This window comes from Hyla sarda, chromosome 8 (genome assembly GCF_029499605.1).
Source record: "Hyla sarda isolate aHylSar1 chromosome 8, aHylSar1.hap1, whole genome shotgun sequence".
Taxonomy (NCBI): domain Eukaryota; kingdom Metazoa; phylum Chordata; class Amphibia; order Anura; family Hylidae; genus Hyla; species Hyla sarda.
The window spans coordinates 96,953,761-96,974,196 of NC_079196.1; the positions used below are offsets into that span (position 1 = coordinate 96,953,761).

At 43.4% G+C, this 20,436-nt stretch overlaps 1 protein-coding gene across 2 annotated transcripts in view; it reads right to left on the reverse strand.

The window, feature by feature from the left end:
• Positions 1–10,922, reverse strand: part of LOC130285072 (aldehyde oxidase 2-like) — a 133,972-nt gene extending 123,050 nt beyond the window's left edge. Inside the window, exon 1 of one of the 2 annotated variants that reach the window (XM_056536230.1) lies at positions 10,790–10,922. The gene's annotated coding sequence lies outside the window, so the exon portion shown is untranslated. Of the gene's footprint in view, positions 1–8,859; positions 8,939–10,789 lie in introns of those variants that run through there. The other variant, XM_056536229.1, reaches the window with a different exon arrangement.
• Between the last annotated feature and the right edge of the window lie 9,514 nt (positions 10,923–20,436).

Here is a 20,436-nt window from a genome sequence, read left to right on the forward strand (position 1 = left end):
CCCCATACCCTTGCTGCCCTGTCAGGCAGCCTCCTTCAGTGTCCCCAGGGCCCCTTGCACCTGTCTCCCCCTGTACATATGTTCTGAAGTGTATTGTATTATAAAATGTGTTGTATCTTTAAGAGTTATGTCATGTGATTGTTACCCAGCAGGTATCAGTGATCAGGGGATCCCAAGAGTGACCTATGAGCTCCCTGCTAGTCTTCCCCATATAAGCTCTGGGTAGAGCTAGCTTATCTCTCTTGGAGCTTAGAGCTCTTGCTTTCTCCTGAGGTCCAGTACAGTCCTGCCTAGTGTGTATGTCTAGAGTGTTGGAGACCTCAAAGTCAAGTCCTGCAGCCACCATCATACCTTCGGGTGGTTTTAGGCCAAACCATGCCTTGGCGTCACTAATACAAGGGGTTAATGCCATCTGCCCCTAGGGTAACAACATCTGCCCTCATCACACCCCACTACCACATTGCATTCAACTATTTATCTGAAAACCCTCTACCAGCCTGTGCAGGACATGCCCCAGGACTGATACTAGTTCTGTACCCTATACCAGCCTGTGCAGGACACTAGTCCTGGGACTGCTACATGTTTCTGTTTACAAGTTACGCAACGGTTTCAAAAATGTGCCTGGCCTTGGTCCAAGAAGTAACCAAAAATACTTGTGTGCCCGGCTCAGCTAAGAATATACATATTCTTCTACCTTCCTAGTTGGTTGCCAAAATGCTAACTGTGCCTTAAAAATGTTTTGCTTAGCCAGGATTGTCTAGTGCAGTAAACATGTATATCCTAGATAGTCTTAAAATGTTCTTATGTCAGCCTTATATTATCTTATCTTGCTTTCTTTGTATTACTGTCGTGATCAATCCATATAGCCAGACAATAGGGAGAAAAAATCAATTCTTATCTAGTCCAGTTAGGATATGTATATTTTTCTCTCTTTGTTTTATGTTATATGTCTTAAGGAGGTACCTTGGCGGAAATGTAGTCGTGGAAGGAGGTGTCTGTCTGTATCCTTGTTTGTCCCTGGGTGTGGCCAAGGAGGAGGTTAGTGTTAACCCTTAAAGATCAAGCCCATTTTGACCTTAAGGACATGAGCATTTTTGCACATCTGACCACTGTCACTTTAGGCATTAATAATGGGATGCTTTTACATTATGAATTTGATTCCGAGATTATTTTTTTGTGACATATTCTACTTTATTAGCATAGTGGTACATTTTTGTCGATACTTGCATCATTTCTTGGTGAAAAATTCCCAAATTTCATGAAAAAATTAGAAAATGTTGCATTTTTCTAAACTTGAAGCTTTCTACTTAAAAAATAGACAATACCAAATAAATTATATATTGATTCACATATACAATATGTCTACTTTATGTTTGCATCATAAAGTTGACTTGTTTTTACTTTTGGAAGACATCAGAGGGCTTCAAAGTTCAGCAGCAATTCAATCAGAATTTTTCAGGGACCATGTCAGTTTTTAAGTGGATTTGAGGGGTCTTCATATTAGAAATTCCCCATAAATTACCCCATTATAAAAACTGCACCCCTTAAAGTATTAAAAATGATATTCAGAATGTTTGTTAACCTTTTAGGTGTTTCACAGGAATAGCAAGAAAGTGAAGGAGAAAATTCTAAATCTCCATTTTTTTACACTAACATGTTCTTGTAGACCCAGTTTTTGAATTTTTACAAGGGGTAAAAGGAGAAAATTCCCCCCAAAATGTGCAAACCAATTTTTCTCGAGTAAGAAAATACTTCACATGTGAACGTAAAGTGCTCTGTGGGTGCACTAGATGCCTCAGAAGTGAAGGAGCGACAATGGGATTTTGGAGAGTGAATTTTGCTGAAATGGTTTTTAGGGGGCATGTCGCATATAGGAAGCCCCCTTATTTTGGAAACTACACCCCTCAAGGCATGTAACAAGGGGTGCACTAAGCCTTAACACCCACAGGTGTTTGACAACTTTTCATTCGGATGTGTAAATAAAAATAAAAAACATTTCACTAAAAATGCTGTTTTTTTTTCTTCCAAATTTACCATTTTTACAAGATTTTAATTTAAATTTTCTCTTCCAACCTTAACAAAAATTCTTCAAACACCTGTGGGGTGTTAAGGCTCACTATACCTCATGTTATGTCCCTTAAGGGGTTTAGTTTCCAAAATGGGGCCACATGTGGGTGTTTTTTTTTTTTGGGGGGGGGGGGGGGTTCCTTTTACTTCTTGTGAAAATGAAAAGTATGGGGCAACACCAGCATTTACAGTGATCTCACTTCACTGCTGCCTCTGATGCCGACGTCGACGCTGCCTCCTCCACTCGCCTGCCACCGGTCCCTGGTCCCCGCTGCCTTCTAGGGGTGGGAAGAGTGGGGGATCTGAACTTTCACCCCCCCCCCCCCAGTCAGCTGAGACACTGTGATCGCTGACCAGGACCATTCACAGATGGTCCTGGGGTGGCTTGCAGAAGTTGTCTCCCACCAGTAACAGCGGGACTTCTGCTTGTTAACCCGTGCGATGCCGCGATAACTGATTTTACTTCTATAAAGGTCAGGTTATGCAGTCATTCTGCAAGAAGGGGTTAAAGATTTTAAACAATGGTTTCTCTTAATAATAACCTAACATAGTACAATACACATCCAGTAGTACAGCACAATAGAGAGCTGATAAGCTCCAGCTGGGAAGGTGTGAGAGACCTCCCTAGTGGGTAGGTGTGAGAGACCACCCACTGATAATAAAAGTACATATTGGATGTGTATGTGAAAGGGATAAGAGTTAAAGGGGTTATCCACCATAAAGTAATTTTAGTACGTACCTGGCAAACAGTAATGGACATGCTTAGGAAGGATCTGCGCTTATCTTGGGGCTAAATGGATATGTTGTGAGATTACCATAACACTGTGGCTATCTTTTTGTGAACTGGTATTTCCTGTTTTTCTTTTCCTCCCTCCCAAACATCAGCCACCCCACCCATTGAAACATAAATGAGCTGCATCCATTCAAAAAGACCTGTGGTTTTCAATCAGGGTGCCTACAGCCAGGGCCGGATCATCATTGGCGCTCATGGAGCGCCTGCTCCGGCCCCGCGGGGGGCCCCCGTCACATTCGGGACATCCCTGTGTCGCGAAAAATCTTTTCAGGCAGTTACCTCTCTGTGGCAGCCCCCGCGTTAACTTTAAAAACGCAGGGTCCCGCCGGGAGATGGTGCACGCAGGGACGTCACTGACATCCCGTGCGTGCACCCATAGATGAAAAGCAGAGCGGAGCATCGAGGAGGATGCGCGCGCATGGTAAGTGACCAGCGGCACGTCGTCTTCAGTGTTCCGACCCCCCGCTCACCTTATGTGGGGGAACTATACTGCACCTAATGTGGGGGAACTATACTGCACCTAATTTGGGGGAACTATACTGCACCTAATGTGGGGGAACTATACTGCACCTAATGGGGGGAACTATACTGCACCTAAGGGGGGGACTATACTGCACCTAAGGGGGGGAACTATACTGCACCTAATGTGGGGGAACTATACTGCACCTAATGTGGGGGGAACTATACTGCACCTAATGTGGGGGAACTATACTGCACCTAATGTGGGGGAACTGTACTGCACCTAATGTGGGGGAACTGTACTGCACCTAATGTGGGGAACTGTACTGCACCTAATGTGGGGGAACTGTACTGCACCTAATGTGGGAACTGTACTGCACCTAATGTGGGGAACTGTAATGCACCTAATGTGGGGAACTGTACTGCACCTAATGTGGGGGAACTGTCAGGGGGGGGGGCATCATAATGAAGTGCTCTGTCTTCCAGGCAGCCTTAATCTGGCCCTGCCTACAGCTGTTGCGTTAGTTACAGATTGATCTCTCTCCCACCAAGTGATCGCTCCACCCATTGAAGCAGACAGGCTCCCTGTCATCAGCTGACTAGTGAGTCAGGTCTCGGCCGCATTGTAACCTGGGAAAATTCTGAGACAACAGTAATTTTGTATGCTGGTAAAAATAAATATTGGGGTGAAAATCACAGAAGAATTGTGTATAAGATAATGCTGGCCTGGCGTCACAACGTGATAAGGTATTCTTACTAACACCCACGTGGACACCACATCTGTTTTGGCATCACGAACAGTATAATCCCTCATCGTGCACCGATGCGTACATGCAGTACGTACATGCATGGACACATACACAAACACTGCACACTATATACACACACTGCTTTTCCATTTTAAATATGAAAATATGTGTAATATAAAGGGATCCTCTACTATTTGGGCCCATTGACACTACGGAATCTCCACCCAGAGATATTCGCCACCATAGTCCATCGGCACTAGGATAGTGCAGACATGTGCCCTCACCATTGACAGCAAAGCGGTTCATGTAGAATTATGGAGTATACATGGTGTGTCAGGTGAGCCGCTGTAACATACAAGTGGTATTCTGAATATCACTTCATGAGTCAACCCCTTTAACCTCATCAGTTGTTTACACAGTATGCACAACGATATATATATTTTTTTAAGTGAAGACATCAGTGGATGTTGTAGCTTTAAGACAGATAGTTTGAGCAGATAGCGTAGGGGTCTTGGGCAGGATCTCACAGTCAATGGCAGATTTATGTCCCTTTATCTGTTCTTTAAGCATATTTATTAACTTTATAAACTTCTGAAATCCATACTCAAGTTGCAGAAGCATCCCCATTCTGATGTAGGGAACTCATTTTACGAATGGAAGAAATTCTGCAATTAATCTACCACATGGGAACATGATATAAACAGTCAATTTTCCAGCTGTTCCCACCAAAAAGGCAACTAGTGTAATTTGCCTTGTTACAGAAACTTAAAGGGGTATTCTGGAGGGAAAAAGGTTTTCAAACCAACTGGTACCAGAAAGGTATGCAGATGCTACACAGGAAGTTATTTTCTTTTTGAATTTCTTTTCTGTCTGACCACAGTGCTCCCTGCTGCCACCTCTGCCTGTGTCAGGAACTGTCTGGAGCAGTAGTTCAGTAGTTTCTGACAAGGACAGAGGTGGTAGCAGAGAGCACTGCGGTCAGAACAACACAACTTCCCTTGGAGCATACAGCAGTTGATAAGTACTGTAAGGCTTAAGAATTTTAAATAGAAGTAATTTACAAATATGTATACCGTATTTTTCGCCGTATAAGACGCACTTTTTCTTCCCCAATACTGGGGGGGAAAAGTTGGTGCGTCTTATATGGAAAATACACATTTAAAACCCTGTCCTATCGCGGCGGTCTCTGCGGCCATCAACGGCCGGGACCCGCGGCTAATACAGGACATGACCGATCGCGGTGATGCCCTGTATTAACCCTTCAGATGCAGCGATCAAAGCTGACCGCTGAAGCGAAGTGACACTAACCCGGCTGCTCAGTCGGGCTGTTCGGGATCGCCGCGGTGAAATCGCGGTGTCCCGAACAGCTTACAGGACACCGGGAGGGACCTTACCTGCCTCCTCGGTGTCTGCTCCGTGCTGGGATCCCCTGCATGGCCGGCGTTCTCCTTCATCGTCATCACATCGTCGCGCACGCCGTCCCGTCATCCAATAGGAGCAGCGTGCGTAGCGGCGACAGAGAGCGAGGATACCGGGCAGCAGAAACGTTCAGGCAGCAGAGCGATGGAGGGCGACATCCAGGACAGCGGTGATGAGCGGTGATGGGTCCGGAGCAGCGGGGACACGTGAGTACTACCTCCTATTCCAGTGGTCTTCAACCTGCGGACCTCCAGATGTTGCAAAACTACAACTCCCAGCATGCCCGGACAGCCAACGGCTGTCCGGGCATGCAGGGAATTGTAGTTTTGCAACATCTGAAGGTCCGCAGGTTGAAGATCACTGTCCTATACTTTACATTGTATTTGGTTCAGAATCTTTATTTTCTGGATTTTTATCCTTTAAAATTGGATGCGTCTTATATGCCGGAGCGTCTTATATGACGAAAAATACGGTAACTTTCTGGCACCAGTTGATATAAAGATAGACTACATAGCCTAGAATGTGAACTCTTAAAGGGGTTTTCTAGGTTGTAATCCTCAGAGTAGGCCATCCATTGCTCATCGGCAGTGTACTGGCACCGCTCCTATCAGCTCTTCGATGCTCTACACTATGCAGTGAATGGGACCAGAAGCCGTGCTATGTTCATTGTGGAGTGGTGTTGTTGGGTAGCTGCAGCTTAACTGTCATTGTGTACAATGGGAGCCGAGCTGCAGTAACCTAGCACAACCATATTTCATGCATACTGCTTTCTTGGTTATATGGTGTGGATATTTCCTGCTGTGGATCTGAAATGCCGACTGCATAACAAAAATAAGTGTTATGTCATTTTCTGAGAGTATGCCTCAAATATCTACAGCAAATCCACAACAGATTTTTACATTAGAAAAACTGTGACTACAGCTTGCCTATTGCACTTCTGTACAGGGAGTGGAGTAAACAAAGGGGTCAACAAATTTTACAAGAACCCTCTGCCATGTGCCCTCCTTACAAAATAGGATGTCAACGCTAAGCCCACTAGAAACTGACAACTGCTGAAAAGAGGTTGTATTGTAGACTTTGATATATTGTGCACTGTACTGTATTTACAGTAACTGTGTTCATAAGTTGTTGCTTGCTGCGGTATCTGTCAGTTTGGCAACATGGTGGCAGGGAAGTTCCTCCTTTGGTGCCAGAGGGCTTTTAGTAGTTTGCAGGTACTAACATTTGGATAGAGAATAACTAAAGAAAATCTCCAGGTCACCTCTGCATTGCGTGCCTGGATCTTCACTTGGCTGAACACAGCAAATGGTAATAAGAAAATTCTACCCAGCACTGCTAAAACATCCATGCTTATTAGAAATCCTTAAAGGGGTACTCCACTGGAAACAGCTTATCCCCTATGCTGCTGGCCAGGAGATTGTGGGGGTCCCCAGCGGCGGGACCTCCGCAATCTAACATCTTAACCCTCTATCCTTTGGATAGGGGATAAGATGTTTCCAATGGAGTACCCCTTTAAAATGACATGTAATGAAGCTGACACACTGCTACACACTGCTAAGTCTGAATGAATTCAGTCAGTCATTCAGACCGAGCAGTGTGTATTACGGTGGGGTGTCGTCTTCATTACGTGTCATTTTAAGGAATTCTAATAAACATGGATGTTTTATCAGTGTTGGGTAGAATTTTCTTATTCCCTTTTAGGGTACATTCCCACACGACGTATTTGCTGCTGCGTATTTTATTTTCTCTGTTGAAGTCAATGGGTAGGAAAATACGCAGCACCAAATACGCAGGAAATATACGCTAAAAAATACGCCGTGTGGGAACGTACTCTTACTAGCATTTGTAGCCTGCTGTCTGACTGAGAATGGTGAGATTGTTACAGCCGACCATTCTTTCCAGAAATGGAATTTCTACCTGACTTATCCTGGTGTGCATTAGAAGTGTTGAGAACTGGTTGCAGTGTCCTGACCTGCAGAGGTGGCCTGTGTGTTACAAGCATACAGTAGAGATGAGCGAACTTACAGTAAATTCGATTTGTCACAAACTTCTCGGCTCGGCAGTTGATTACTTTTCCTGCGTAAACTAGTTCAGCCTTCAGGTGCTCCGGTGGGCTGGAAAAGGTGGATACATTCCTAGGAAAGAGTCTCCTAGGACTGTATCCACCTTTTCCAGCCCACCGGAGAACCTGAAAGCTGAACTAATTTATGCAGGAAAAGTCATCAACTGCCGAGCCGAGAAGTTCGTGACGAATCATATTTACTGTAAGTTCGCTCATCTCTAGCATACAGCTTTGTAGAGCTAGGCTGACAGTGAAGTGATAAAGCTGAGGCCACAGGAATTGAGTCCTGACCTGGGAGACAACTGTTTAGGCTGTGAGAGGAAAGTATACCACAAGATTCCCATCAGTGACAGAGAGGAGAGTGGTAGTGATAACACCTACTAGAGTAAAGTGAGGGGGCTAGAGAGACAGCTGGGGCCATAGGGCTCCTGGGGCAGGACAAGTGAGACATCAAGCATAGAAACATAGAATGTGTCGGCAGATAAGAACCATTTTGCCCATCTAGTCTGCCCAATAATCTGAATACTATGAATAGTCCCTGGCCCTATCTTATATGAAGGATAGCCTAATGCTTATCCCATGCATGTTTAAACTCCTTCACTGTATTTGCAGCGACCACTTCTGCAGGAAGGCTATTCCATGCATCCACTACTCTCTCAGTATAGTAATACTTCCTGATATTAATTTTAAACCTTTGCCCCTCTAATTTAAAACTATGTCCTCTTGTGGTAGTTTTTCTTCTTTTAAATATGCTCTCCTCCTTTACCGTGTTGATTCCCTTTATGTATTTAAAAGTCTCTATCATATCCCCTCGGTCTCTTCTTTCTTCCAAGCTATACATGTTAACGTCCTTTAACCTTTCCTGGTAAGTTTTATCCTGCAGTCCATGTACTAGTTTAGTAGCTCTTCTCTGAACTCTCTCTAGAGTATCTATATCCTTCTGGAGATACGGCCTCCAGTACTACGCACAATACTCCAAATGAGGTCTCACCAGTGTTCTGTACAGCGACATGAGCACTTCTCTCTTTCTACTGCTTATACCTCTCCCTATACATCCAAGCATTCTGCTAGCGTTTCCTGCTGCTCTATTACATTGTCTTCCTACCTTTAAGTCTTCTGAAATAATTACTCCTAAATCCCTCTCCTCAGATACTATCAATTTACTGCTATGCCATAACACCAATTAGGGGGATACCGCTGGACCCCTTGACACATGACCAGCAGCCTACCAACATCTTCATCACACGGTGGGGTTAACCTCGAGGCCACAACTGCACAAGTTCCATTACCCCGGTTGACGCAATACCCACCCTGGTACACACAGGGTGCGTCTGAGCTAGGCTGAAATTATCATTGGTTCAGGCTGATGATCCATATAGTGGATTTGCCTCTGATTTATCAAGCTGTGTGAGAGAAAAAAATTGAGTGATTTTCCCACAGCAACCAATCACAGCTCGGCTAACAAGCTCTGGTAAAGTGAAAGCTGAGCTGTGATTGGTTGCTGTGGGAAAATCCCTCTATTTGATAAATCTGGGTTAAGGTCTTCACATGAAAGTCAGTGCATGGAGAAAAAGATTACTAGGCAAATGCCACAACCATTCAAAAGTGTACAAGGCCAATTCATTTAATATCTGGTGAAAACTCTTTGTAGGTCAGTGAGGGCTCCAATTCAGGTCAATATTTCCTATTGTGGTTATTGCCTAAATAATGACAGGGCTAGAACATGCTGTGATCTAATAAAATCATGTGCTGTAATAACTACATCAATTACTAAACCGGTATATAAATGGGCGTTCCCATTCAATTACACTTAACAGTGGTTTCCTGCAGTTAGAAAACCAAAAGGCTCCACCAAGCCCAACAGCTATGATAGTGTAATACAGTGACTCCCCCCCCGACCTACGATGGCCCCAACATACGATAATTTCAACATGCAATGGCCTCTCAGAGGCCATCGCATGTTGAAGGCAGCATCAACATATGATGCTTTTTTTATGTCAGGGCCATCGTATAAATAGCTATCCGGCAGCGCAGACTGCTTCAAGTGCCACCCGATAGCCGGTTACGGTGCCCCATGTGGTCCGGTGATGGTCTCTTACCTGTCCTCGGGGCTCCGGCGCGTCCTCTTTGGGATCCCCTGCATCGTCGGCGCTCTCCATCCTCGTCATCACGTCGCTGCGCACGCCATCCCGTCATCCAATAGGAGCGGCGTGCGTAGCGACGTGATGGTGGCGACGGAGCGCGCGTATGTCGGGGAAGCAGAGGCCTTGCCGGAGCACCTGGGACACCTCGGGGACGCGGCGACAGCGATGGAGGGTGACATCCCGGGCAACGGTGAGAGTCCGGAGCGGCGGGGACAGGTGAGTACAACTTCCTATACCAGTGGTCTTCAACCTGCGGACCTCCAGATGTTGCAAATCTACAACACCCAGCATGCCCGGACAGCCGTTGGCTGTCCAGGCATGCTGGGTGTTGTAGTTTTGCAACATCTGGAGGTCCGCAGGTTGTAGACCACTGTCCTAAACTTTACATTGCACGGATCCCTCAACATGCGATGGTTTCAACAAACGATGGTCCATTTGGAACGGATTACCATCGTATGTTGAGGGACCACTGTATCTGAATTACTATTCATACAGCCCAGGTAAAAACTAACTTGCAGAAAGTGTTGCCAATAACCCTATTATACGCAAGGATTTCATATGGAAGCCCCGCATATGCCAAATAAATATTTTTCTCCTATCAGCTGCATTTACATAGATACTTTACAGCGTATATACAGCGTAAGTGTCATATAGGAGCAAGCATTCTGTAATCTGTCACAAATATACAATATGCACAAAGTTATCTTTCCAGTATCAATTCACTGATCTGTAATTTAAATTGATGATAAACGGAATGAATATGTGCATAACCCCCACTGAATGGGGGAGATTTATCAAAACCTGTGCAGAGGAAGAGTGGTGCAGTTGCCCATAGCAACCAATTAGATCGCTTCTTTCATTTTCCACAGGCCTCTAAAGAGGCCTGTGGAAAATGAAAGAAGCAATCTGATTGGTTGCTATGGGCAACTGCACCACTCTTCCTCTGCACAGGTTTTGATAAATCTCCCCCAAGGAGTCTATTTTTATCTACCCATAGTATAGGTGACGGATCTTTACCCTGTTTTTAGACACTGTCTTATATATTATACAAGAATGTCTTATTACTTCTAACAATACTGTAAAGGAGAACTCTCACCACTCATCTCCAAGACAAATGCTGAGTATTTGGTCTGTGGGAGTCCAACTTCTGGGTTCCCAACCAGTAAATGGAGGAGCACTGTACTCAGTTATCCTTGTTGGTCCCATAGAGATGAATGGAGTACCTGTACACTTTGCCCACCACTGCTGCATTTAAAGGGGTTATCCAGGAAAAAACTTTTTTTTATATAGATATCAACTGGCTCCAGAAAGTTAAACAGAATTGTAAATTACTTCTATTAAAAAATCTTAATCCTTTCAGTACTTATGAGCTTCTGAAGTTTAGGTTGCTCTTTTCTGTCTAAGTAATCTCTGATGACACGTGTCTCGGGAACCGCCCAGTTTAGAAGAGGTTTGCTATGGGAATTTGCTTCTAAACTGGGCGTTTCCCGAGACAGGTGTCATCAGAGATTACTTAGACAGAAAAGAACAACCTTAACTTCAGAAGCTCATAAGTACTGAAAGGATTAAGATTTTTTAATAGAAGTAATTTACAAATCTGTTTAACTTTCTGGAACCAGTTGATATATAAAAAAAAAAAGTTTTTTCCTGGAATATCCCTTTAAGGAGGGGGATTGTTTTCTTGACTGGCGGGGGTACCAGAAGTCAGACTCCCACCGATCCTACAACCAATTCCTGTATTCCAACAGCTGATACCTCAGCTCCTATTGATGGAGCTTCCCAAAAGTAACATTTATCAGCTATCCATATAGGAGAGGCGCTAAAAGATAAATCGCCAGGGGTCATTTTTGCATTAAAGAGCAGTTTGCATGGTGCAGTAGGAGCTTCTCATGCAGCCATTTGTGTCAAAACATCTATAAAGGGGTATTCCAGGAAAAACCTTTTTTTTATATAAACTGGCTCCAGAAAGTTAAACAGATTTGTAAATTACTTCTTGTAAAAAAAAAGCTTAATCCTTCCAGTAGTTATCAACTGCTGAAGTTGAGTTGTTCTTTTCTGTCTGACAACAGTGCTCTCTGCTGACACCTCTGCTTGTCTCAGGAACTGTCCAGAGCAGGAGAGGTTTGCTATGGAGATTTGCTCCTACTCTGGTCAGTTCCTGAGACAAGTAGAGGGGTCAGCAGAGAGCACTGTTGTCAGACAGAAAAGAACAACTCAACTTCAGCAGCTGATAACTACCGGAAGCATTAAGATTTTAGAAGTAGAAGTAATAGAAGTAATTTACATATCCGTTTAACTTTCTGGAGCCAGTTAATATAAACAAAACATTTTTTTTTCCTGGAATACCCCTTTAATCCACAAAGAAAGCAAAATCAAATGCCTGTCAATGCTGGGTTAACATCTTTGTGTTTCCCTATTTGGTGTAAATACCAGGAAAAGCAGGCAATATCTATCAGCCATATGTTAATATAGGTAACAAAATGAGAGTACGTTCAGCTCACTCCCCAAGCCCGCAGCGCCCAGACTGGCGTGGGCAGCGCCTAAGGGGAGGAATATGGAACAGACGAATGTCTAGCGCAGGTCAGTGGAAACGGGATGCTTTGTTAGGTTACTTCAGCACGTGGAAGACAAAGATACAGATGACGCGTTTCGGCCCTGGAGTTGGGTCATATAGTATGACTAAGGCCCAACTCCAGGGCCAAAACGCATCACCTGTATCTTTGTCTTCCACGTGCTGAAGTAACCTAATAAAGCATCCCGTTTCCACTGACCTGCGCTGGACATTCGTCTGTTCCATATGTTAATATAGGACCCATTTTATTTACAATCTATTCTACATACATAATCTAAGAAATCACAAAACCACAACAAACAGCACATTGTAAGACTTGACACGGAGCGTTGCTGTGCTTCCCCCTGGAATCTCAGCAAGACAATTCCATTCTTATTCCTTATGTAAACTTGTATAGACAAGGATAGACACATGCACAAAACTTGTTGCCATTCAGCCATGACAACAATTGCAATTCCTATATAGGCTTAGAAACTCAAACAATCTGTCTTACATTTCGGTAGTAGAGAACTTGATGGTCGTGTTGTTGTAGCACTAGAAGTCTCAGCCTGCCCTTTCAGCAATGTAGAGGCTAGACAGTTTTTGTGATCTTCTAGTTCCACTACAGCTAGGTGTCCATCAGTCTGATTATATTAACTAAATACTACAAAGTACAGTAAATTCTTCTACACCTTTGCACAGTATGTATGGTATAGGGCAGTGGTCTTCAACCTGCGGACCTCCAGATATTGCAAAACTACAACTCCCAGCATGCCCGGACAGCCTCATTCCGGCCCGTACGCAGAAAAATTTAAAAAGTTATAGATTTCAGAAGATGACAATTTTAAACGTATAAATTTTCCTGCATGTAGTTCTATATCAAACCTATATAAGTAGGGTGTCCTTGTAACCGTATGGAGCTACAGAATAAAGATAAGGTGTCATTTTTACTGAACAATGCTCTGCATAGAAACGGAAGCCCCCAAAAGTTACAAAATGACATTTTTTCTTCAATTTTGTCACACAATGATTTTTTTTTCTGTTTCCCCGTGCATTTTTTGGTAAAATGACTAATGTCCCTGCAAAGTAGAATTGGTGGCACAAAATATAAGCCATCATATGGAATTTTATGTGCAAAATTGAAAATGATATGATTTTTAGAAGATGATGAGGAAAAAATGAAAATGCAAAAATGGAAAAACGCTGAGTCCTTAAGGGGTTAAAGAGTCCCAGTGTGTTCAGGGGCATGCACAGTTTCCTTACAGATTGATCTTGTGATCTGGGGTAATCTAGCAGGCTGTATTACACTAGTTTTGTGTTATTATTATGCCTCTAATTTAAAACAATATTCTCCCTGGAAGATTAACTCTATGCTGACCATAGACGTGCAGAAGGATGTTGGGTAATGCTTATAACCGGGTAAGAATACAGCACAAGTAAAGTGTCTAATACCCCCTTGGACATTAGTTTACTGGATCCTGAGTGTTCATGTCCAGCTAGTCTCTTACATACTCCCCCCCCCCCCCCACATCCAGCACGTATCTTAGCCTATTGGAGGATTAGCGTATTTTTCGTCCTATAGGACGCATCGGTGTATAAGACGCACCCAATTTATAGGTGCAAAATCTAAAAAAATTAAGATTTTGAACCCAATAGTGGTCTTCAACCTGCGGACCTCCAGATGTTGCAAAACTACAACTCCCAGCATGCCCGGACAGCCGTTGGCTGTCCGGGCATGCTAGGAGTTGTAGTTTTGCAACATCTGGAGGTCCGCAGATTGAAGACCACTGCATAGGAGGTAATACTCATGTGTCCCCGCCGCTCCGGACCCGTCACCGCTGCCCTGGATGTCGCTCCATCGCTGTCGCCGCATCCCCGTCGCTCCGGAACGTCTCTGCTGCCGGCCGGGTATCCTCGTTCTCCGTTGCCGCCATCACGTCGTTACGCCGGCCATACAGGGGAGCCCTGAAGACACCGAGGAGACAGGTAAGGTCCCTCCCAGTGTCCTGTAAGCACTAACCCGGCTATTCAGTCGGGCTGTTCGGGACCGCCGCGGTGAAATCTTTAGTGTCACTTTCCCTTCAGACGCGGCGGTCAGCTTTGATCGCCGTGTCTGAAGGGTTAATACAGGGCATCACCGCGATCGGTGATGTCATGTATTAGCCGCGGGTCCCGGCCGTTGATGGCCGCAGGGACCACCGCGATAGGGGTGTATTCGCCGTATAAGACGCACCGACTTTTCCCCCCCAGTTTTGGGGAAGAAAAAGTGCGTCTTATACGGCGAAAAATACGGTACATATGCCAAGTACCAATTTACCCTTTTTAAGGAATCCTATAGAACCCCTCACGTCTGCAGTCTAATGTAGGCCAGCTCCAGCTGGAAGCAGAGGCAGGTACACTGTAAGTGTTGACAGTCATACCCGACAGGTATGATACGTTGGTGTTCATGGATTCCTACTTACCTGATATTGTAGGTAGAGGACACTAGGTGAGGGAGTTCTCTAGAGTACAGCCAGTCACATTAGCCCGGCAGCTTCCGTCACTTTTCTTAGGCGTCTGTCACACTTGTCTCTGTCTTGTTTCATAGGCGGCCTGGCTCCTGTGAAGGTAGTCAGACTCGCACTTCCACACCTATGCAGGTAATGTGTTAGAAGCCCCTCCCTTGTCATCACTCTGCACGGCTTGTACACATCCTGGCTGGGCTGTCATATCCCAAGGGCTGGGCACGCATTTCTTGGCCTTGTCATTCAGCCCTCAAACCAGTTTTTCCAATTGGTAAAGCCACCTCTTCTGTATGGGAATAATGTGGGAAGTAGGCTGTAGATGTGATGTAACGTGTAGTTCAAAGGCATGAACTCCTATTGTACTTCTATTGTATTTATTTTTTTCATTTCTAGTGTTCAGCGGCATAGGCCATATTCGAATTCACGATATTTTGCGAATATATGGACGAATATTCGTCATATATTCACTAAATTCGCATATTCGTAATATTCAAGTTTTTTTTTTCGCACAGGCGAAAATTCGCATATGTGAAAATGTATGAACTTTATAGCAAGTATACCAGTGTAACTTGATAGAAGCAGTAGAAGTACAAGTCATACAAGTATCATCTATCAGTGAAGGAATCATCATCAGTGTAAGTATTTTCAAATTACTTTTGTAGTTGTATCTTGTGAATTTATTTTTGATATATTCACACATGAGAAAAACTTACTAAACTACAACTCCCAGCATGCCCAGACAGCAAACAGCTGTCTGGGCATGCTGGGAGTTGTAGTTTTGCAACATACTGAGGGCCACAGTTTGGAGAAACTGTAGCCCTCCAACTGTTGCAAAACTGCAAATCCCAGCATGCCCAAACAGAAAACAACATCTCGGCATGCTGGAAGTTGTAGTAGCATACCTCCAGCTGTTGCATAACTACATCTCCCAGTACATGCTGGGAGTTTTAGTTTTGCAACAGCTGGAGGCACACTGGTTGGAAAATACTGAGTCAGGTAACAGAACCTAACTGAAGGTTTTCCAACCAGTGTGCCTCCAGCTGTTGCAAAACTACAGGGAGTTGTAGTTTTGCAACAGCTGTAGGCACACTGGTGGGGAACCACTGAGTTAGGAAACAGACTCTAGCTCATTGATTCCAACCCGAATGCTTCCAGCTGTTGCAAAACTACAACTTTCAGCATGCACTGACTGCCTGGGCATGCTGGGAATTGTAGTTGTGCAACATCTGGAGGGCTACAGTTTGGAGACCACTGTATAATCGACCACGGTTTTAGGTCCGGTTGGAAAAGCGCATACGGGGCAAAAATGAACCGACCGGAGCGAACGTTTCACTCCGGTCAGCTCATTAAAATGAATTACCAAAAGGCGTATGGGAAAAAACGTGGTGTGAACCCACCCATAGCGAAGAGGTGGGATACTTTCCTATTGGTTGCTGGGTATGTTGCTAATCTCTGACAACTGTATTTGCATCATTCTCATTGGCCCACAAACTAAAAGAAGGGAGGGATCAATATTCACGAATATTCGCATATGCGAATATTCGCCCGGCCGTCTCACACAATAGTATTAGAGCCTTGTTTACACCACACAAGCTGGAAGCAGAGAGGGATGATCACTGTGATGTGTACTGTGAAAAAAAAAAAAGCGAATATTCGTAATTTCAAATATATAGTGCTATATTCGCGAATATTCTCAAATATAGCACTATATATTCGAAATTACGAATATTCACTTTTTTTTTCACAGTACACATGCGATATTTGTGAATAAAATTCGAATTGCGCATATTCGCGGTCAACATTATTCATTTCCAGGAGATTCCTCTGCTTGAGAGAATAAATGATGGAATATTCAGCAAGCCATACATATTTTATGTCCGTTCTATCGTAAAGGATGAATAGGTTATACCCCATAGTGTATGGATCATATACATTCACCAGCTCCTTGTTACTGATATTCATGTAGAAGCTGTACTAAATGTAAGCTGGAGCCATCCCTGTCTAGATAAGAAAGCTATTTTACTGCTGTACTGTAATAAATGTCACTGTGTACGGAAGAATATATGGCTGGATTCATAGGCTCGTGGTCAGCAGGATTGCACTTCCTTATGTTTGACTCCAGTATCCAGGAATCCATTACAGGTAAGACATTTGGACCCTGAGCCTGTGCACTGTAATTGACTGAGGCTAAAGTTCACACTAGCATTGCAATAATGTACAGTATATTAAGACTTGTATGAACAAGACCTTAGTTAAACAAATAAAAATAAGTGTTAACTGCTGATGTCCTCATTACACCCAATAGAACAACAGTGCGGGTAATTGTGATCTTAATATGAATTATCTGTGTAAGCGATCATGCACATGGCAATATTATAGCTCTGTACAACCATAACCATACGAAATCTATGGGGCCCCTACTGTAACTTTATATGCCATCCACATTCTCCACTGAAGGGTAGTTTGCTACAATGCATCAGAGTAAGCAACATAATCTATACATAGTGGCAATGCAGTTGACATTGTGCCCAAAGAGTGGTCCATTGTTTTTTCAGTCAGTTGTGAGAAGCAAGTTCTGTAATAACGCTGCACTGCGAGATCTAGCTCTGGATGGGTTGATTTTTGATAAAGTGAACTCTGTATGAAGATCTGTGGATGTAGGTAAAATGTATCAGCTAGGAGTCCACACTGTTTAGGTCGGACTTTAAATCTTCGGAGATATTTATATGTGTATATATATATATATATATATATATATATATATATATATATACAGTGGGGCAAAAAAGTATTTAGTCAGCCACCAATTGTGCAAGTTATCCCACTTAAAAAGATGAGAGGCCTGTCATTTTCATCATATGAGAGACATAATGAGAAAAAAAATCCATGAAATCACATTGTCTGATTTTTTTTTTATTCAAACAATATTTTATTTTTATCCAATAACAGAAAAGGCATCAATACAATAGGCATGCTGAATACATCTCAGACATTGTCTGATTTTTTAAGTATTTGGTCAATAACAAAAGTTCATCTGAATACTTTGTTATATACCCTTTGTTGGGAATGACAGAGGTCAAACATTTTCTGTAAGTCTTCACAAGGTTTTCACACACTGTTGCTGGTATTTTGGCCCATTGGTCCATGCAGATCTCCTCTAGAGCAGTGATGTTTTGGGGATGTCACTGGGCAACATGGACTTTCAACTCCCTCCAAAGGTTTTCTATGAGGTTCTTTGGATGCAACTCAGCATTCTTTCTCCTCCAAACACGAGTTGAGTTTTTACCAAAAAGTTCTACTTTGGTTTCATCTGACCATATGACATTCTCCCAATCCTCTTCTGGATCATCCAAATACTCTCTAGCAAACTTCAGATGGGCCTGGACATGTACTGGCTTAAGCAGGGGGACACATCTGGCACTGCATGATTTGAGTCCCTGGCGGCGTAGTGTGTTACTGATGGTGGCCTTTGATACTTTGGTCCCAGCTCTCTGCAGGTCATTCACTAGGTCCCCCCGTGTGGTTCTGGGATTTTTGCTCACCGTTCTTGTGATCATTTTGACACCACTGGGTGAGATCTTGTGTGGAGCCCCAGATCGAGGGAGATTGTCAGTGGTCTTGTATGTCTTCCATTATCTAATAATTGCTCCCACAGTTGATGCTTGCCTATTGCAGATTCAGTCTTCCTAGCCTGGTGCGGGTCTACAATTTTGTTTCTGGTGTCCTTCGACAACTCTTTGGTCTTGGCCATAGTGGAGTTTAGAGTGTGACTGTTTGAGGTTGTGGACAGGTGTCTTTTATACTGATAACAAGTTCAAACAGGTACCATTAATACAGGTAACAAGTGGAGGACAGAGGAGACTCTTAAAGAAGAAATTACAGGTCTGTGAGAGACAGAAATCTTGCTTTTTTGTAGGTGACCAAATACTTATTTTCCACCATTATTTGCAAATAAATTCTTTAAAAATCAGACAATGTGATTTTATGGATTTTTTTTCTCATTCTGTCTCTCATAGTTGAGGTATACCTATGATGAAAATTACAGGCCTCTCTCATCTTTTTAAGAGGGAGAACTTGCACAATTGGTGGCTGACTAAATACTTTTTTGCCCCACTGTATGTATGAACGTAACTCTTCCATTACCTAATTAACTGTTCACCAGAGCATTTTTTTTGTTTGTTTGTTATTGTTTGCAGTCTACTATTGGGGCATCTCTCATGACATTCCAACACTAGTCTGCAAACATAGACAAGCTTCACCTGCCCTGATACCTTCTTGTCATTACTAAAATGTCTTGATGGAAGCGCTCTCTGTGTTTATTACTCAAAGTGCCACAATTGCTTGGAAAGAATTCAAGATGAGAGTGCAAAAAGTGGATCTTCAGTGACATATTGCAACCTAATTCTTGGTAAACATAGATGGGGAGATTTATCAAAACCTGTCCAGAGGAAAAGTTGCTGAGTTGCCCATAGCAACCAATCAGATCGCTTCTTTCATTTTGCAGAAGCCTTGTTGAAAATGAAGGAAGCGATCTGATTGGTTGCTATGGCAACTCAGCAACTTTTCCTCTGGACAGGTTTTTATAAATCCCCTCCAGAATGTGTCGGCAGACAAGAACCATTCGGCCCATCTAGTCTGCCCAATATTTTGGATACTATGCATAGTCCCTGGCCCTATCTTATATAAAGGATAGCCTTATGCCTATCCCATGCATGCTTAAAGGGGTACTCCGCCCCTAGACATCTTATCCCCTATCCAAAGGATAGGGGATAAGATGTCAGATCACCGCGGTCCCGCTGCTGGCGACCCCCGGAATCGCTGCTGCGGCACCGCGCTATCATTACTGCACAGAGCTAGTTCGCTCTGCACGTAATGACAGGCAATACAGGGGCCGGAGCATCGTTACATCATGGCTCCGCCTCTCGTGATGTCACGGCCCGCCCCTTTCAATACAAGTATATGGGAGGGGGCATGGCGGTCGTCACGCACCCTGCCATAGACTTTCATTAAGGGGACGGGCCGTGATGTCACGAGGGGCGGAGCCACGCTGCTCCGTCCCCTGTATCGCCCGTCATTACGCACAGAACGAACTCGAGCGAACAAATACAGCAATTCACAGTAAAATAAGAGCAGATAGGTTTCCGTAAGTACAACTAATCAAGTTTATATACACAAAATGGCTTCTCTAGGGACATAATAGTCAGTTTGCCAACCTGTATTTGTAACAAAACTACAAATTACCAACTTTTTAATATTTCTCTAATCATAAAAATTAGTAAAATGAAATCCTCTATTTCAAGAGAATGAGAGCTAACTAAAAACTTTAACCCCTTAGGGACTCATACCATTTTCACCTTAACTCCTTGGGGACGGAGCCCATTATAACCCTAAGGACAGGAGCATTTTTTGCAATTCTGACCACTGTCACTTTAAGCATTAATAACTCTGGGATGCTTTTACTTTTCATTCTGATTCCGAGATTGTTTTTTCGTGACATATTCTACTTTATGTTAGTGGTAAATTTTTGTCGATACTTTCATCATTTCTTGGTGAAAAATTCCAAAATTTTATGAAAAAATTTAGCATTTTTCTAACTTTGAAACTCTCTGCTTATAAGGAAAACAGACATTCCAAATAAATTATATATTGATTTACAAATACAATATGTCTACTTTATGTTTGCATCAT